The sequence below is a fragment of the Lycium barbarum genome, chromosome 10 (assembly GCF_019175385.1).
Source record: "Lycium barbarum isolate Lr01 chromosome 10, ASM1917538v2, whole genome shotgun sequence".
Classification (NCBI taxonomy): Eukaryota; Viridiplantae; Streptophyta; class Magnoliopsida; order Solanales; family Solanaceae; genus Lycium; species Lycium barbarum.
Window position 1 is genome coordinate 111191991 of NC_083346.1, and position 16634 is coordinate 111208624.

The window sequence follows — 16634 nt, forward strand, 5'->3', positions numbered from 1 at the left end:
AGTCCTTCGATTATAATGTCTGGACTAATTTATCTTACTAGTGAGGTGGAATAAAATAATAATATCAAGCTTGATGGAATAAGATGGGATATCTAAGATTAAGGACCCGTTTGGTCATGAAATTTTTTTACTTTTTTCTAAAAAACGTTTTCACTTTATTTGAAAATTAACGTTTGGCAATGGAAATTCCAAATACAATTGTATTTAGAATTTGGAAAACACCAAAAAACTTGTTTTCACTTTTCTCACTTTTCATACATTCAAACAACCAAATATTCTTTGCAAACTATGACCAAAGACAACTCCAACTCCAAAATATCAAATAGAATAATCTTATATCTTGTTTGGTTGAAGATATAAATTTATAACTTTAACCAAACAAGGTATAAATTTTATCTCAAGCTTAATTCTAAAATATCTCACTTTATCCCGTATACCAAAGACACTAGTAACTCTCTGTCTCCTAACTTAAGTGATATATTTTTCTTTTTAGTTTATTTTTAAAAAAATTATTGTTACTAATTTTGGTTTAGAAATTGTATAACATTAAAATTCATAGAGAGCCTGTTTGGACGGGCTTATTTTAAGCAGCTTATAAGTTATTTTAAACAACTTGTAGCTCAACTTTTTTTTTTTTGGCTTATAAGCTATTTCAGGTTATAAGCTGCTTTAGATAAGCTAAGTTAAATTGGCCCAATTATTTTTTTGAGCTTATTTTAAGCATAAAAATACTTTAAGCTGGCCAGTCAAACACTCAAAAAAGCTAAAAACAGCTTATATGCAACTTATAAGTCAATCCAAATAGGCTCATACTACTTTTTAAACAGATAATTTATAATCACAAAAAATATCAAAACTTAATTTTTAGGCCACAAATTTCTTAAAAAGAAATTTAAATTTCAAGTCTAATCAAATAATATTACATAAATGGAGACAGATAAAGGATATGAAAAATAACAATTGGGTTTATAGAAATGTTTTAGGTATAGTATATAGAATGACAATTCCGTCTCAATTCTAATTACTTTAAGTTAATTATATGGCTTATTTGAAAGAGTAGCGCATGACCATGTAGGCTTATAGCCCTCTATTAGCGTATTTGCCTAGCCCTCCATCAGTGTTTTCCCTTGTTTTCTTTTGTACCTATGGTTTTCGAAAACAGACTCCCTATCTTTTAAGGTGGAATAAGATTTGCGTACATTTTACCCTATTCAAATCTCCATATTATGAGATTTCACTGTTTATGTTGTTGCTGCTGTTGTACTTTTATTGAATATATTAAGTATTTAATTACAAATTTAATAACCAAAATAAATTATAAATTTGATGGTAAATAGAAAACACATAAATTTCAAATTTTAATTTCGTCTTTTACTTTACCGTGCTTATGACCTGATTTTCAGTTTTCATGTGGAATTTTTTATATTTATGTTGTCAGAGAGACAACTTGGATTCAAAAAGCTAATAAGTGAGCTTAGAGCAATGGTTCAATGAACTGAAATAGCATCCCAAGTTACCATTCATTATCTTTATATAATTTCTTAATACAATAATAGCAAAATTGAAAGGTATCTCATTTTCCTTACTTTTTAAAAACATTTGATCAAAATTGAGGATTTTTGCATATGTATACACGTCCCATCTTACGTTACTTCTGTTTCCCTCTTTTTAATTTTTTAAAAGAAATGCAATCTTTTGGAAATCTCAGCTAGGCATTTTTTTCCTTATGTGTCTCTCTGACTTTTTCACCACCACATGGGTCTGTGATAATCTTTATTATTATTGAAAGGAAAAAAGTGAGCATATGCACTTGTGGTTGTGGAGCGATGGGCTCTAATAAAATTTTTAAATATTATAATGTGTAACTTATTTTCCATTTAGATATAAAGTTTGATTTTAAAGAGTAGAAAGTAAAAAGCAGCTAATAAATGGGGGGGTAAAAGTGCAAATGACTATAGGGGCAATGAGGCATCAGGTTTCTGAGCAGAGTTGAACTGCAGCAGGGGCTGATGAGTGGGAGTCACCCAAAGGAATATATATAACATCTTTATATCAAATCAACTAATTTCATTTTCTAATATTATAAAAAATTATTACACGATCCATTTCAATCTGTTTGTCTTAAGTCAATTTAAAAAACAATATCTTCTTTCTTTTTTGGTAATTATTTAGTTTCAACTTTACACGTGATATGTTTATGACCTCAATATTAAAGGAGTATTTTGATAATTTCTACATATCTAAGATCGCAAGATTCAACGGTCTTATTTATTTTCTTAAACTCTGTGTTACGTGACAAGCAAATTGAACCGGAGCAGGGGCTAATCTAGTAAGGCGGGTGGGGATGTCACGCCACCCGCACACCTCGAGCAAAACCCTATATATATATGTGAGTATATATGGGAAATAGTATAAATATGTAAAATGGCACCCCAACTAACAAATAATTGTTTGGTGCCACTGGTGAAGGGCTGAAAGTTGTGCCCACAGCACTTGAGATCGAGTCCAACTTGCACCAATTCTTTTAAAGACTTCTCTTTTCTAAGAAGCTTACAGAAGATTCGTTCTCCTTTTTTCTTATTTTCTTTTTCTATTTTGCTTCTTCTTTACTTTATTTTCCTTGTTTCTTCTTTTATTTTTATTTACTTGTTGCTGGTTTTTTTTTCCCTAATGAGTCACATTGACTTTTTAAAATTTTATATATCCTTGCTTCTCTTTATAGTTAGTAGTGTTCATTAATTTTTTATTTTGATATCTAAATGTGCATCTAAGTTGAGTTCTAGTTCTAGCTGATTAGTCTTGAGTTAGCTGATAGCTTCAAAACATAACTCTCAATTATAAATGAATAATATATTTTTGTTGATATTAGTAATATTATTGATTTTTTATGCTTTGTTTAAAATTATCACAATTATTAAATTATTTCGTTTAATCGATGTCTATATAAATCGAAAAGATGAATAACCCAAATTGCGGCAGTAGAAAAAATAAATCAAGTTAAAATCCAAAATAGTGTGACAATCAGTTTGTCTATATAAACGGACAGAAGTTGCTCCGCTCCCCAACTCGTTTAAGTCAACTGATGCATTGGGTCATTCCCTTGTTTACGGAACTGGGCTATGGAACGCGTCGAGAAAGCCGACGCTTCTGCCTTTCCACGAGTTAAAAATTGTAACAATAGAAATACTTGTAGCTAAGATGAATAACCCGAACCAAAACTCAAAATAAATCAAGTCAAAGGCCAAAATAGTGTGGTAATTGGTCGGTCTATATAAACTAGAAGGCTGAATAATCAGAATCGAAGCCCAAAATAGTGTGGCACCCAGAATCTCAAATTCCTCGATCCCCCTTTGAACCGGAGGAAGTATGAATTTCTCCAATAAGTTTCACTATAACCGTCAATCTTCTGCAATGTGAGCATGCTCACACAGGTGACGTTCAAATCCGTTAACTTGAGATCTTGAGTTCTAGTCACGCAAATTAAAAGGAAAAAGCATTTTTCTCCCTTATAATAATTTTTCCAGAATTCAAATTAGTTGGATAAGATAGTTTGGATAATGATGCTTAAAGATTTGAAGTAAAAAAAAGGCTTTTGTTTAGTTTACTACTTATTCTTTTGGAAAAGAAAATTCAGGGAAAATGAAGTGTAAGTGTGCTCGGGGGCGGAGCTAGCCCTTCGGGCGTGAGTTCGGCCGAACCCAGTAATTTTGATCCGAATCATATATTTATATTAAATTTTTTGTCAAATATATATAAATTATTAATTTAAAACCCAATAACTTTAAAGAATTAGAATTTCAAACCCACAACTTTCAAATTCTGACTTCGCCACGAGTGTGCTAAGTATTATATTGAAGAAAAGAAAGTAGAAATCGCTTTCAAAATATCTTTGAGAAAATGACGTCGACACAAGGATCAGATCTTATTCCTGTTTAAATTACGTCAATGTCCAAGTGTTCTTGACCCAATTTGGATTTTGGGAAAAAGGAAAAAAAAAAACTCATGGTTATAATTTCTGTTAATTCTCTTCCCTTTTCCTTTTTATTTTAGTTTTAGCCTTCTAGTCTTTTTTGTTGTATTTCTTTTTTGACAAATTTTCAATGGCGTGTTTGTATGATGGAAGTTTTTTATATTTTCTCAGAAAATAAGTAATTTTCTTAATCATTTCTTGTATTTACTACGCAAGTTGGAAAACGACACTTTAAGAGCATTTGCATAGATGAAAAAGATGTTTTCACTTAAATTTTTAAAGAAAACATTTTTCTCCATTTTGTCCTATTTTGAGGGAAACATTTTTCATAATATTATATGCAACCAAACAAAAGAAAATACGACAATATTTTTTTCATCAAAGTCATTTAACTGTGTTTTTTTAACACAAAAGTCATAAAACTTTGAGCTTACTAACACAAAAATTACACCTACCGAAAGATTCAGTTTCCGATGGGTAATGGTTTTTTTTTTTTTTACTTTAATCTAATAGATACAAATCCAATTAAAAAGAACCGAGCAGACCCAAAACTCATATGCAAATATTAAAATACCAAAAGGGTAGAATAAATTTGAAAAAAAATATATCACAAGATTATTACTTCCGATGAAATAGTAATAACTATTACTCCATAAAATTCAGTTTCCTACTATCCAACAAAATGTAACACTTTCAATCATAATTTATAACTAACTCGAATATTTTTTATTTTTTGACTCAATTTCAGAAAAATATAATTGGGAAAAGGGCCAATATGTCCTAGATTGAAAAAAAAAAAAAAGTTGTTTCCGGTAATTAACCAAAGTTAACAAGTATTTACATCAAGCAATATAATATCTACGAAGGTAAGTTTTCCCCAAGAACAACTCTCAAAAAAAAAATGTTGAGCATATAAAAAAATAAGGACAAGCTTATCCACGGTCATGTCCTCATCCGATACATTTTGTTTGCGTATCACAATCACGAGAATTTCACCATCTTACAATTAGTATCACAAGCCACGACATTTTATTTCCACACGTTCTTGGCTTGAGAGCTCCTAAAGATAAGGATTGTATATTTGGTGGAAGGGTTGGTTCCGTTTCTTTAATAATTATAATTTCTGCATATGAGTTTTGGTCGGGTCGGTTCTTTTTAATTGAGTTCATATGTATTTGATTAAATATAAAAAAGAATATAAAAATATCATCCAAAGGAAGGTGTGATTTTTGTGTTAGTAAGCTCAAAGTTTTGTGACTTTTGTGTTAGAAAACATAATTAAGTGACTTTGATGAAAAAAGTGATAACTATATGACTTTTGTGTTGGAAAAAGATAGTTAGGTGACTTTGGTTAAAAAAAAGTAATAGTTATGTGATCATTTATGAAATTTACCCGATTAACAACCACAGGCTAACTTTAAACCTTCAAAATCAACATTAAAAAAAAAGAGAAAATAATCAAAGTTTTTTTCCTTAATAAGGAATATGGTGAATGAAAGAGATTTGGAAATTTGGAAGCAATACACAATATGGTTTGATAGCTAACTTATATAATTCAATGTAGGAAATTCCAAGAGAAGCTAGGGGAGCAGTGAGAATGGATAAGGCTCAAATGCCAAATTTCAAAATTAGAAAGTCAAGAAGAAGATGAAGTACAAATATAAGAGGAACATGAGAAGGTGCAAGCAAATAAAGAAGGAAGAACTCAATCAGAAGCATTGAAAGGAGTGTGCTTTTTTGTATAAAATGATAGGCATTTTTGCGAGGCTGTTGGAAGCACCTTCATTAGGAATGTGTTACAAGTCCATTGTAAAATGAGTAGGCTTTTCCTGTACTAGAGTTATGATGTCCCTTGAGTAGATATAGTCTTTTGTAACGAGAACATAGCTTATTAGAACTTCTTCTAATTAGTTAATGTTCTCTTAGCTTATAGGGGCTAGTAGTAAGAAGAGGATTGTCCTCACAAATGTAAAAGGGAGTCATGGCGTAGCCCTCCTTTCATGGACATTTTGATATACTATTGACAAGGCATGAGTCAATGTCAAACCCCTCAATGACCATAGACAAACGTAGTCTATGGAATTGGTTTAATATTTTATATATATATATATATATATAAGATTCCTCCACCCTTAATAGGGTTTCAAATTCGAGTACCGATTATGAAAAAGAAAATTGATAAAGGAACGCTTACTTATTTAATAAACCTTATGAATCGGAGTTAATCGAGCCCAACGAGAATCCAATATCAGATGAGAAATTTAAAAAAAAAACTCTGATGAAGTGGCAAGAAAAGTTCGGATAAGTAACTTGGAAGAATTAACTCTAGGTGACTAAAAAGTCTTGAAATTACTAAAGGTGACGTGTAGGGCCCACCCCACATCAAAATCCAATTAAATTTGGGATTAAGAAGATTGGGGTCCAAATGTAATTTTTAAAACTTCTTAATCTTTTACAAACAACAAAAAAACCCAAAACACCCACCCATTATACTAAAACACCCACCCAATATTCAAAACTTCTCAAACCGTTCCTCTCCACAACTCCCTCGCACTTCTTCCATATTTCAAAATCAAAACTCCCAAGCAAACAGTTAATCTCCTTCACTTGGACGTCTCTCATCTCTCCTATTTTCTTGTCATCTTTTTCTTCACCCTCGTCTATAGGTGCCGCTGCTGCTGCTTCTTCTTTTATCAAGGTAAAGTTTTTGTTTCACTTGTTCCAAAAGTTATTTGGTAGAAATTGATGATTTTGGTTGTAGAAAAAGAAGAAGAAGAACATGGGTTTGTCTTCAATGTTGTGTATTTTGTTGTTCTTTGTTCGAGAAACCCTTATTTAGGGTATTTGTTTGACTTGTTGGGGTTTTTGCGTTTGTAAATAGCGTACATTGTTCTCAAATTATGATTTTTTGTGATGTTTTTGTTCTTGTTCTCCTTAAGATTTTGAAAAAATGGCTTGCAATCTTGTTGACTTTTTCGAACAGATGAGTAAGTTGCTGCAGCAACTTCAGCACTTGTTTGACAGTTGCAGACAGTTGCTGAGGTTGCTTGCTTTAAAAACCTCTATTTAGTGTATTTGTAGTGAAATACTGTTGTTGGTGTTGGTGTTAGTGTTGGTGTTGGTGTTGATGTTGATATTGGTGTTGATGTTGATGTTGGTGTTGGTGTTGTCCTGTTATGGTATGGTTTAGGAAAAGAAAGGATAAACAATTATTGCACATACATTTGGTGTATTTTGTTTAACTTGTATGATTGTGTGTCTGTAGTAGACGATTTGGCTGTTGTCTTGGAAGTAGATGCTTGTTGTTTTGGTTTGGTTAAGTGTTTAGGAAAAGCTTGGATAAAATCCATCTTGTTGTTGTTATTGTTGTTATTGTTGTTATTGTTGTTATTGTTGTTGTTGTTGTTGTTGTTGTGTGTTTGTAGTGAAATAAATGATTTTTTTCTGCTGTTGTCCTGGTATGGTTCAGGGTTTAGGAGTGGATATCCAATAGATGGTTTTTTTGTTCTTGTCCTAGTATTTATCTGGTTCTGCTTATAGAAGCTATGTCCAACAAATTTTTAGTTGTTGCAACAATTTCTACACTTGCGCCAACAAGTAGATAATATATTTCAACAACTACAATCTGTTGGACATAACTTCAGTTTTTTGGTTCTGAAGATATCCAACAGATTTTTAGTTGTTGCAACAAGTATACAATATGTGGCAACAACTACAAATGTGTTGGACATAGCTTCAGTTTTTTGTTTCTGTTTTGTAGAAGATATCCAACAGATTTTTAGTTGTTGCAACAAGTTATACACTTGTTTCAACAAGTATACAATATGTTGCAACAACTACAAATCTGTTGGACTTAGCTTCAGTCTTTGGTTCTGTTTGTAGAAGATGTCCAACAGATTTATAGTTGTTGCAACAAGTTATACACTTGTTGCAACAAGTATACCATATGTTGCAACAACTACAAATCTGTTGGACTTAGCTTCAGTCCTTTGGTTCTGTTTGTAGAAGATGTCCAACAGATATATAGTTGTTGCAACAAGTATACCCTATGTTGCAACAACTACAAATCTGTTGGACTTAGCTTCAGTCTTTTGGTTCTGTTTGTAGAAGATGTCCAACAGATTTATAGTTGTTGCAACAAGTTATACACTTGTTGCAACAAGTATATCATATGTTGCAACAACTACAAATCTGTTGGACTTAGCTTCAGTCCTTTGGTTCTGTTTGTAGAAGATGTCCAACAGATTTATAGTTGTTGCAATAAGTTATACACTTGTTGCAACAACTATAAATCTGTTGGACATTGCTTCAGTTATTTGGTTGTGTTTGTAGAAGATATACATCACCTTAATCACTTATTCAACAACTGAAGAATCTGTTACAACAACCTATTCACTTATTGTAACAGTTACATTATTTGTTGCAACAAATTCTTCAGTTGTTGGGGAATTCTGTTACTTGTTGTATTTTGTTTGATCAAATGCTGCACTTGTTATTATCTGTTTACTTTGAATGATGCACTAATCAGTTGAAGCTTTTTTTTTTCTCCTGTGTGTAGATAAAATGTCTCCAGCCAAAAGAAAAGTTGAGAAATCAACTGAGGGTCATAGAGATAATAAAAAAGCTAGAGTGCAATCATCATTAGAGAATCTTGCTGATTTAGCAAAATCTATTGTTGAATCAGCAAATATAGAGGACAGAGACAGCCAAACTGACAATCAATCCTCAGAAAGAGAGGAAGTACAGAGCCAAGAAGCAGTAGATACAAATGAACAAAGTGAAGAAGAATTAGAAGCTGAAGAAACTGCTGATGGAGTAGATGGATTGGACGAAGATGATGAAAAGGGCAGTGCTTCCGAAAATACAGTTCAATTGTCGACGTTCATAGCTGAATTAAGAACAAAGAAGAGAAATAGTGTGAATGCCAATTTAATTGCAGAATCTTCTAGTAGATTGGACATAGATCATAACAGACCTTCCATTGCTGAGGTCGTCAAGGTTTTCTGTCACGACCCAACCCCGTAGGCCGCGACTAGTGTCCAACGTGGACACTCGTATATACTTACTCACCAAGTCTCACTTATGCCTATATATTATGAATCTCGTGCGTCCCAAATTATAAACATATCTTTTAAACCATTATTTATATCATAAAACATAGATCGATCATATTAACGTAGTGTAGGGGAAAACTGGGCACAAACCAAGAAAACAGCACTGACCAAACACGACCCATGACCACATACATGTCTACAGGCCTCTAATACAGACAACGGAATCATATGACGGGACAGGGCCCCGCCGTACCCAAAATAACCATAAACACGAAATCATATACACCAGAGAGTTCTGTACCGAAAGTATGGGCTCCGGATCAAAGGAGCACTCCAAGCAGCAGACTGTGTACCCTAGGCTGGCGGATCACCACAATAAGCGTCTGTACCTGCGGGCATGAAACGCAGCCCCCGAAGAAAGGGGGTCAGTACGGAATATGTACTGAGTATGTAAAGCATGGAATACAGAAATCAGAACTATAGTCGAAACAAGCGGTAAAAGAATGAGTACATGGTCCAGAATATCAAATCACTCACTCCCCAGACCCAGATCATACAGATCATCACAAATCATACAAACCGATATAACTTATCAAAAGGGTTGCCAAACGTACAGGGTTTCCAGACGCAACTTGTGCCTACCTAGCTCATGTGTCAGACGGAGTGTATGACATACAGAATACTCAGATGACATCATACATCAGAAGGAATACGGGACTTACCGAGTACTCAGATGATATAGTATACCGGTTGGAATACAGGACGTACAGAGTATCAGAACTTACTTTCCAGACACAGATCACACATAGTGCACATTATAGTCATATGCCATATCAGGACGCCGTAGCGTATCGGATCAGACGCTGTAACCTGCGAATCATATGATGTCTACAAGGAGTGTGACACCTCGAGCTCAGCCCAGTACAGTGGTCACATCATACATAAACGTATCGTATCAGGCGGCGTACAGCCGGAGTATATCATATCAGATCGTATCATATCATATCAGAACACGCGCCTACAAGGGGTATGCCACCTCGAGCTCGGCCCAGTACAGTGGTCATCCCATGCAGGAACTGCCCGTTTTTCCCGCTCGAGCTCTGCCCAGTACACGGGTCACGGATCAGTCTCGGGAGCTCGAGCTCTGCCCAGTACACTCCCAACGCGTCTGCCTGGTATCAGATTATGCAGTGCAGATACAGTCCGCTTTGGGGATCGAGCTCAGCCCAGACCACCCCTCACGGTTTTATTTCAGAACACAGTAGACAACATAGGGGAACAGCGCACGATAACATATCCTGGCCCGGCTCAGTGAATAGACATGCTAAGGCTCACACGAGCAGAGTCATGAGCGACTAATACAATTTATAAATCGAAATAGTTATAAAAATTGATATAATCATATATCAGCTCATTAGTCAAACTAGTTCGAACAATTGGTCAATACAGGATTTATTTCACGAAAGTACTTCCAAAGTTACATTTATAGTTCGAAATGTAATTTAGAACGTCAGGGATAGTCAAGACATTATTCTATGATAGCCAAAGTCATAAATAATAGTCTTTTTCTGACACTATACAAAAATACGCCTATTAGAACAAACAAAGGAGTCTCGGGATTAGTGGGCCCACCTCGGGTCATATCGAGGTGGCGGACCTGAATCACAAGTATTAGGATCTATGGAATCATCAATGGAAGTTTCGAAGCGATTCTATTACATTTACCAAAGTTTCGGACGTTTGATCATTTTCCAACAAAATGTGAGGTTTTCTAATTCAATTAGATTGAATGAATAGTACTCAAATTCAAATTCGAATTTCCATGAACGGAATTGTCCCCGAGGCTCAAGTATCGACCTAGTATACTTAGGACATGCCAAAAGAAGGAATGGGTTAGCTTTACATACCTTACGTGCGTCTTTCGCTCGCTTAAACTCAAATCCCGTTTCGCCCGGAATCTACAAATGGTCAAAGTTACTAATTGTAAGTTATGGATTCTAAGGATTCAACTTAAAGTCATAGTTGTCTACCGAAATTTCGGCAGCACCTCCCCTATAAATATAGCACCCCCGAGAATCATCTCGGCTCAAATAGCAGCAACAACAACCCAACAACATCAACAGTGCCAACAATCATCACAAAAATGCATTATATCAACAATAGTCTACTTTTCTATCCTTTTCTATCCACTTCCCATTATCCAACTAACATCAACATTTTCCATATTCATTAGCTAGTTCAAGATCATCCAAATACATTCAATAGCATTCCAAACAATATTCATGAATTCAAGTATTCCCGCTAATTTCATATTCCATCCGATGTTTCTACAAATGTAACGAAACTTCCAACTCACATTGTTTTCCTTTCTAACTCATTAACAACAACCAAATTCACATTTGAATCTTACTTCCATGCTTATATAAAAGTCATGCAAAATTTACATAATTTCTCATAATTACATACGAGCAAATTCAAGGCTAATTCAAGTCGTTAAACCTTCATTTGCGTCACAATGGTCACAACGACGCAACTAACGGACTAAATAAAATTTAACTCACCGCTTTCTACCAATACCATGGCACACGGCCATACACCACCACACACACACACACGGCTTCACACACATATCACAAGTCCACAATTCTCATCTAATTCTAACCATTATAACATATATACTTATTCCATAACATAAAACATAAAATTCATACCTTTCCTTCAAATTTCAACTTTCCCGCAAACGTGGTTCTTTCGCTAAACTAATTATACCACGTCGAAGAGCGCCTTGAACTTATTAATAATTCAAGAAAGACAAGATTTTTGGATTGAAATCAAAGGCTAGGAAATTTTTTTTCTTTTTTTTTCACTAGGGCCGTATGCCCTTTTTTGTGGTGTTCTTCAAATTGTTGTGATTGTTCTTGAATTTTCTTGAACATTATCTCCTTTTATATTAATTTGTCACATGACTTAGTCACATGACAAATTAATAACATGGGCTTGGGCTAGCTTCATGGCCGGCCACCCCTATAAATTTGGGCCTCAATTTTCTATTTTTTTTGAGCCCATCTTGTTAGAATTCTCGTTTTGTAATTCCCGAAACTAATTTCCGAAATTCCAATTTTGCCCTTGGCCTTCCCCGATGTCTCCGCGTCAACACTTTTCATAAACAACAACATATAGGTCCAATGAAATCAAAATGTGGCCTTATTCTTTACAAGTCACAATTACTTCAGATTTTCCGAATACGCGAAAACACGGGATATAACATCCTCCCCCCCTTTAGAACATTCGTCCTCGAATGTTAGATTATCCTTATAGGGTTTTACAAGCATTTCGGGGGGAGTTCTCTTTATTTCCTTCAAAATTCTACCAAACGTCACAATTACTATCCCCTTTTCCACACTCGCCTTTGTTCTATTCTCGAATATCATTACGCTAAGACTTTCCGGCTTCAACTAGTGGTGAAATCGTATCTTTCGCTTTGTCTTAAGGTTCCGTTCAGTCAAAATTTTCATATATCGCAACACTGGCTGCTGGGGCCCACCTGTCAGTCAAAACAGTCGTAACTGGGATGTGATTTACACACATATACATTTATTACCACTCCCCTTACAATACATTTCCAAACGCCATTTAAATTTATTCTAATTCCAGAACTGGGTCGCACTTTCCTTTTCCTCGGCGGCCGAGCTCGCCTTAGCCTACCTGACCTATTTAGGGTTTCTAACCTTTCGGTACATTCTAATTTATTTAGGTTACCCCAAACTTTCCATTGGTCTCTTATATCTACGTTTATGAAAATTTTGTACACTTCCCAGGGGGTCACCCATCCCAGAATTGCTCTGGCCCCAGCACGCTTAACCCTGAGAATTTAGTACATTTAGACGCGTTGATGCCGGTATAGTTGCATCGACCGCCCCGCACGGCCTTGGTCACATAATTTAGGACAAGTCGGGGTCTCGGCAATTTTGGAAAGTTCTCGTAGCGGGTCCCGCTCTGATATAGAGAGGACCCCTTTATTTTTTTCCGATTATGTAACTACTGCGTTAGCCCTTTTAACTTTTCGACTTTCACTTTTACCCACATATATCATTACCTCAGACGATTTTATCAATTTGGGCCTTATCTCAGTTCTACTAGCAATCGGGGAGGAATACATGATGAAACAAAATCTGGACCTACCAATGCGTGTGTGTGTGTATATATATATATATATATATATATATATATTCAGAAAAAGTGGACAATATACCTGTAAACACATCTGGTGCCGCCTCTGGGTCCTGCCGGCTAGCCAAAGCATATAAGCGGTTCAAAGGACCGCTAGAACCGGAAGCTGCGCCACGACCTCTACCGCAGCCCGATGGTGTCGGCACACTCTGCCCCGTAGGGCGTACCGCTACAGAAGGAAAAGGTAAATCAGCAACTGACCCGCTGGGCTGGGCTGCACCACCCGAACTGGTCCTATACGGACACTTTCTCATAATGTGGCCTTGACGGCCACAGGAAAAACAAGCATTTGTAGCATAATGACATTCTCCAGAGTGGCGTCTCCCACAATAAGGACACCGAGGTCTGGGTGGCCTCGACCGACCGGAACCTCCGTCCACTTGCGAGCTTAAGACTCTGGAGCTCTGTCCTGCCCCGGAGTACCATGTGTCACCAGACCTCCTGCCCGAACTCTGTGGAGGGGTATCCCATGCTGGCTGGGAAAAATGACTGTTGTGCTGCTGCTGAGGCTGTCTGCCTAAGAGTTTCCTAGAATACCCAGCCACTCTAGCCCTCTTGGGCTGTCTCCTGTCACAACCTCTACCTGACTGATCCTCTCTGTGCCGATCCTCCATCCCTAGAGCATAAGCCTGTAATCGGGCGATGTCCATGTCAGTCTGTGATGCCATCGCCATGCAGCTGTCAACCAAGTAGGGGTCTAACCCTATCACGTACCGGTGCATCCGGTCAGCCATATCAGCTACTATAGCGGGTGCATACCTAGCCAGAGAATCAAACTCCAGATTATACTCACGAACGCTCCGACCCCCCTGCCGCAACTGCAAAAACCTATCAACCCGCGCCCGTCGTAGCTCCGGGGGCAAAAAGTGACGGAGAAAAGCAGCCACAAACTCATCCCACGTAGCTGGGGGAGCATTCTCACCTCTGGACAGCTCCCAAGACTCGTACCAATTTACCGCTACATCTCGCAGTCTGTGTGAAGCCAGCTCGACAGACTCGGTCTCGGAAGCCCTAACTAGTCCCAGCACACGCCGCATCTGTCGAATGAAATCATGGGGGTCCTCTTCGGGCTTAGACCAGTAGAACTCTGGGGGACCACAAGTCAAGAATTCGCGGACCCTCAAACTGTCACGCCTATCCACATCATCAACCCCTAGCCCGCGTCCGCGAGCCTGCCCTGCTACTATCCTCGTCAATAACTGTACTGCCTCCCTCATCGCCCTGTCCTCTGCCCCTGGCTGAGGAGCTGGAGGCTCGGGCGCTGGAGCCTCTGGAGCTAATGACGGAGCCGCTCCAGGATCGTCTGCTGATGATGGCGTAGCGGAATCCTCTAACTGGGGTGCAATATCGGGCATAATCTGAGTATGAGCCCGGGTGACTTTCTGTATCTGACTGGCCTCTCCTACTTTGCCCTTCTGGGCAGCCGTCGCCTTCTTCGGAGGCATCACTGTAAACATAGCAATCTGTTAGGAAAGAGCCACCCTAATAGCACAGCTCTATCGCACGATCTAAGATTCAAAGAAAGGGTAATATCCTAAATGTCATGCAGCCTCCCGTTTATAGATGTAGTGCACAACACACCGATAAACAGGACTCTACGAGACACGGCCTGTAGACATTCCGAGGACAAACCGCTCTGATACCACTTTTGTCACGACCCAACCCCGTAGGCCGCGACTAGTGTCCAACGTGGACACTCGTATATACTTACTCACCAAGTCTCACTTATGCCTATATATTATGAATCTCGTGCGTCCCAAATTATAAACATATCTTTTAAACCATTATTTATATCATAAAACATAGATCGATCATATTAACGTAGTGTAGGGGAAAACTGGGCACAAACCAAGAAAACAGCACTGACCAAACACGACCCATGACCCACATACATGTCTACAGGCCTCTAATACAGACAACGGAATCATATGACGGGACAGGGCCCCGCCGTACCCAAAATAACCATAAACACGAAATCATATACACCAGAGAGTTCTGTACCGAAAGTATGGGCTCCGGATCAAAGGAGCACTCCAAGCAGCAGACTGTGTACCCTAGGCTGGCGGATCACCACAATAAGCGTCTGTACCTGCGGGCATGAAACGCAGCCCCCGAAGAAAGGGGGTCAGTACGGAATATGTACTGAGTATGTAAAGCATGGAATACAGAAATCAGAACTATAGTCGAAACAAGCGGTAAAAGAATGAGTACATGGTCCAGAATATCAAATCACTCACTCCCCAGACCCAGATCATACAGATCATCACAAATCATACAAACCGATATAACTTATCAAAAGGGTTGCCAAACGTACAGGGTTTCCAGACGCAACTTGTGCCTACCTAGCTCATGTGTCAGACGGAGTGTATGACATACAGAATACTCAGATGACATCATACATCAGAAGGAATACGGGACTTACCGAGTACTCAGATGATATAGTATACCGGTTGGAATACAGGACGTACAGAGTATCAGAACTTACTTTCCAGACACAGATCACACATAGTGCACATTATAGTCATATGCCATATCAGGACGCCGTAGCGTATCGGATCAGACGCTGTAACCTGCGAATCATATGATGTCTACAAGGAGTGTGACACCTCGAGCTCAGCCCAGTACAGTGGTCACATCATACATAAACGTATCGTATCAGGCGGCGTACAGCCGGAGTATATCATATCAGATCGTATCATATCATATCAGAACACGCGCCTACAAGGGGTATGCCACCTCGAGCTCGGCCCAGTACAGTGGTCATCCCATGCAGGAACTGCCCGTTTTTCCCGCTCGAGCTCTGCCCAGTACACGGGTCACGGATCAGTCTCGGGAGCTCGAGCTCTGCCCAGTACACTCCCAACGCGTCTGCCTGGTATCAGATTATGCAGTGCAGATACAGTCCGCTTTGGGGATCGAGCTCAGCCCAGACCACCCCTCACGGTTTTATTTCAGAACACAGTAGACAACATAGGGGAACAGCGCACGATAACATATCCTGGCCCGGCTCAGTGAATAGACATGCTAAGGCTCACACGAGCAGAGTCATGAGCGACTAATACAATTTATAAATCGAAATAGTTATAAAACTTGATATAATCATATATCAGCTCATTAGTCAAACTAGTTCGAACAATTGGTCAATACAGGATTTATTTCACGAAAGTACTTCCAAAGTTACATTTATAGTTCGAAATGTAATTTAGAACGTCAGGGATAGTCAAGACATTATTCTATGATAGCCAAAGTCATAAATAATAGTCTTTTTCTGACACTATACAAAAATACGCCTATTAGAACAAACAAAGGAGTCTCGGGATTAGTGGGCCCACCTCGGGTCATATCGAGGTGGCGGACCTGAATCACAAGTATTAGGATCT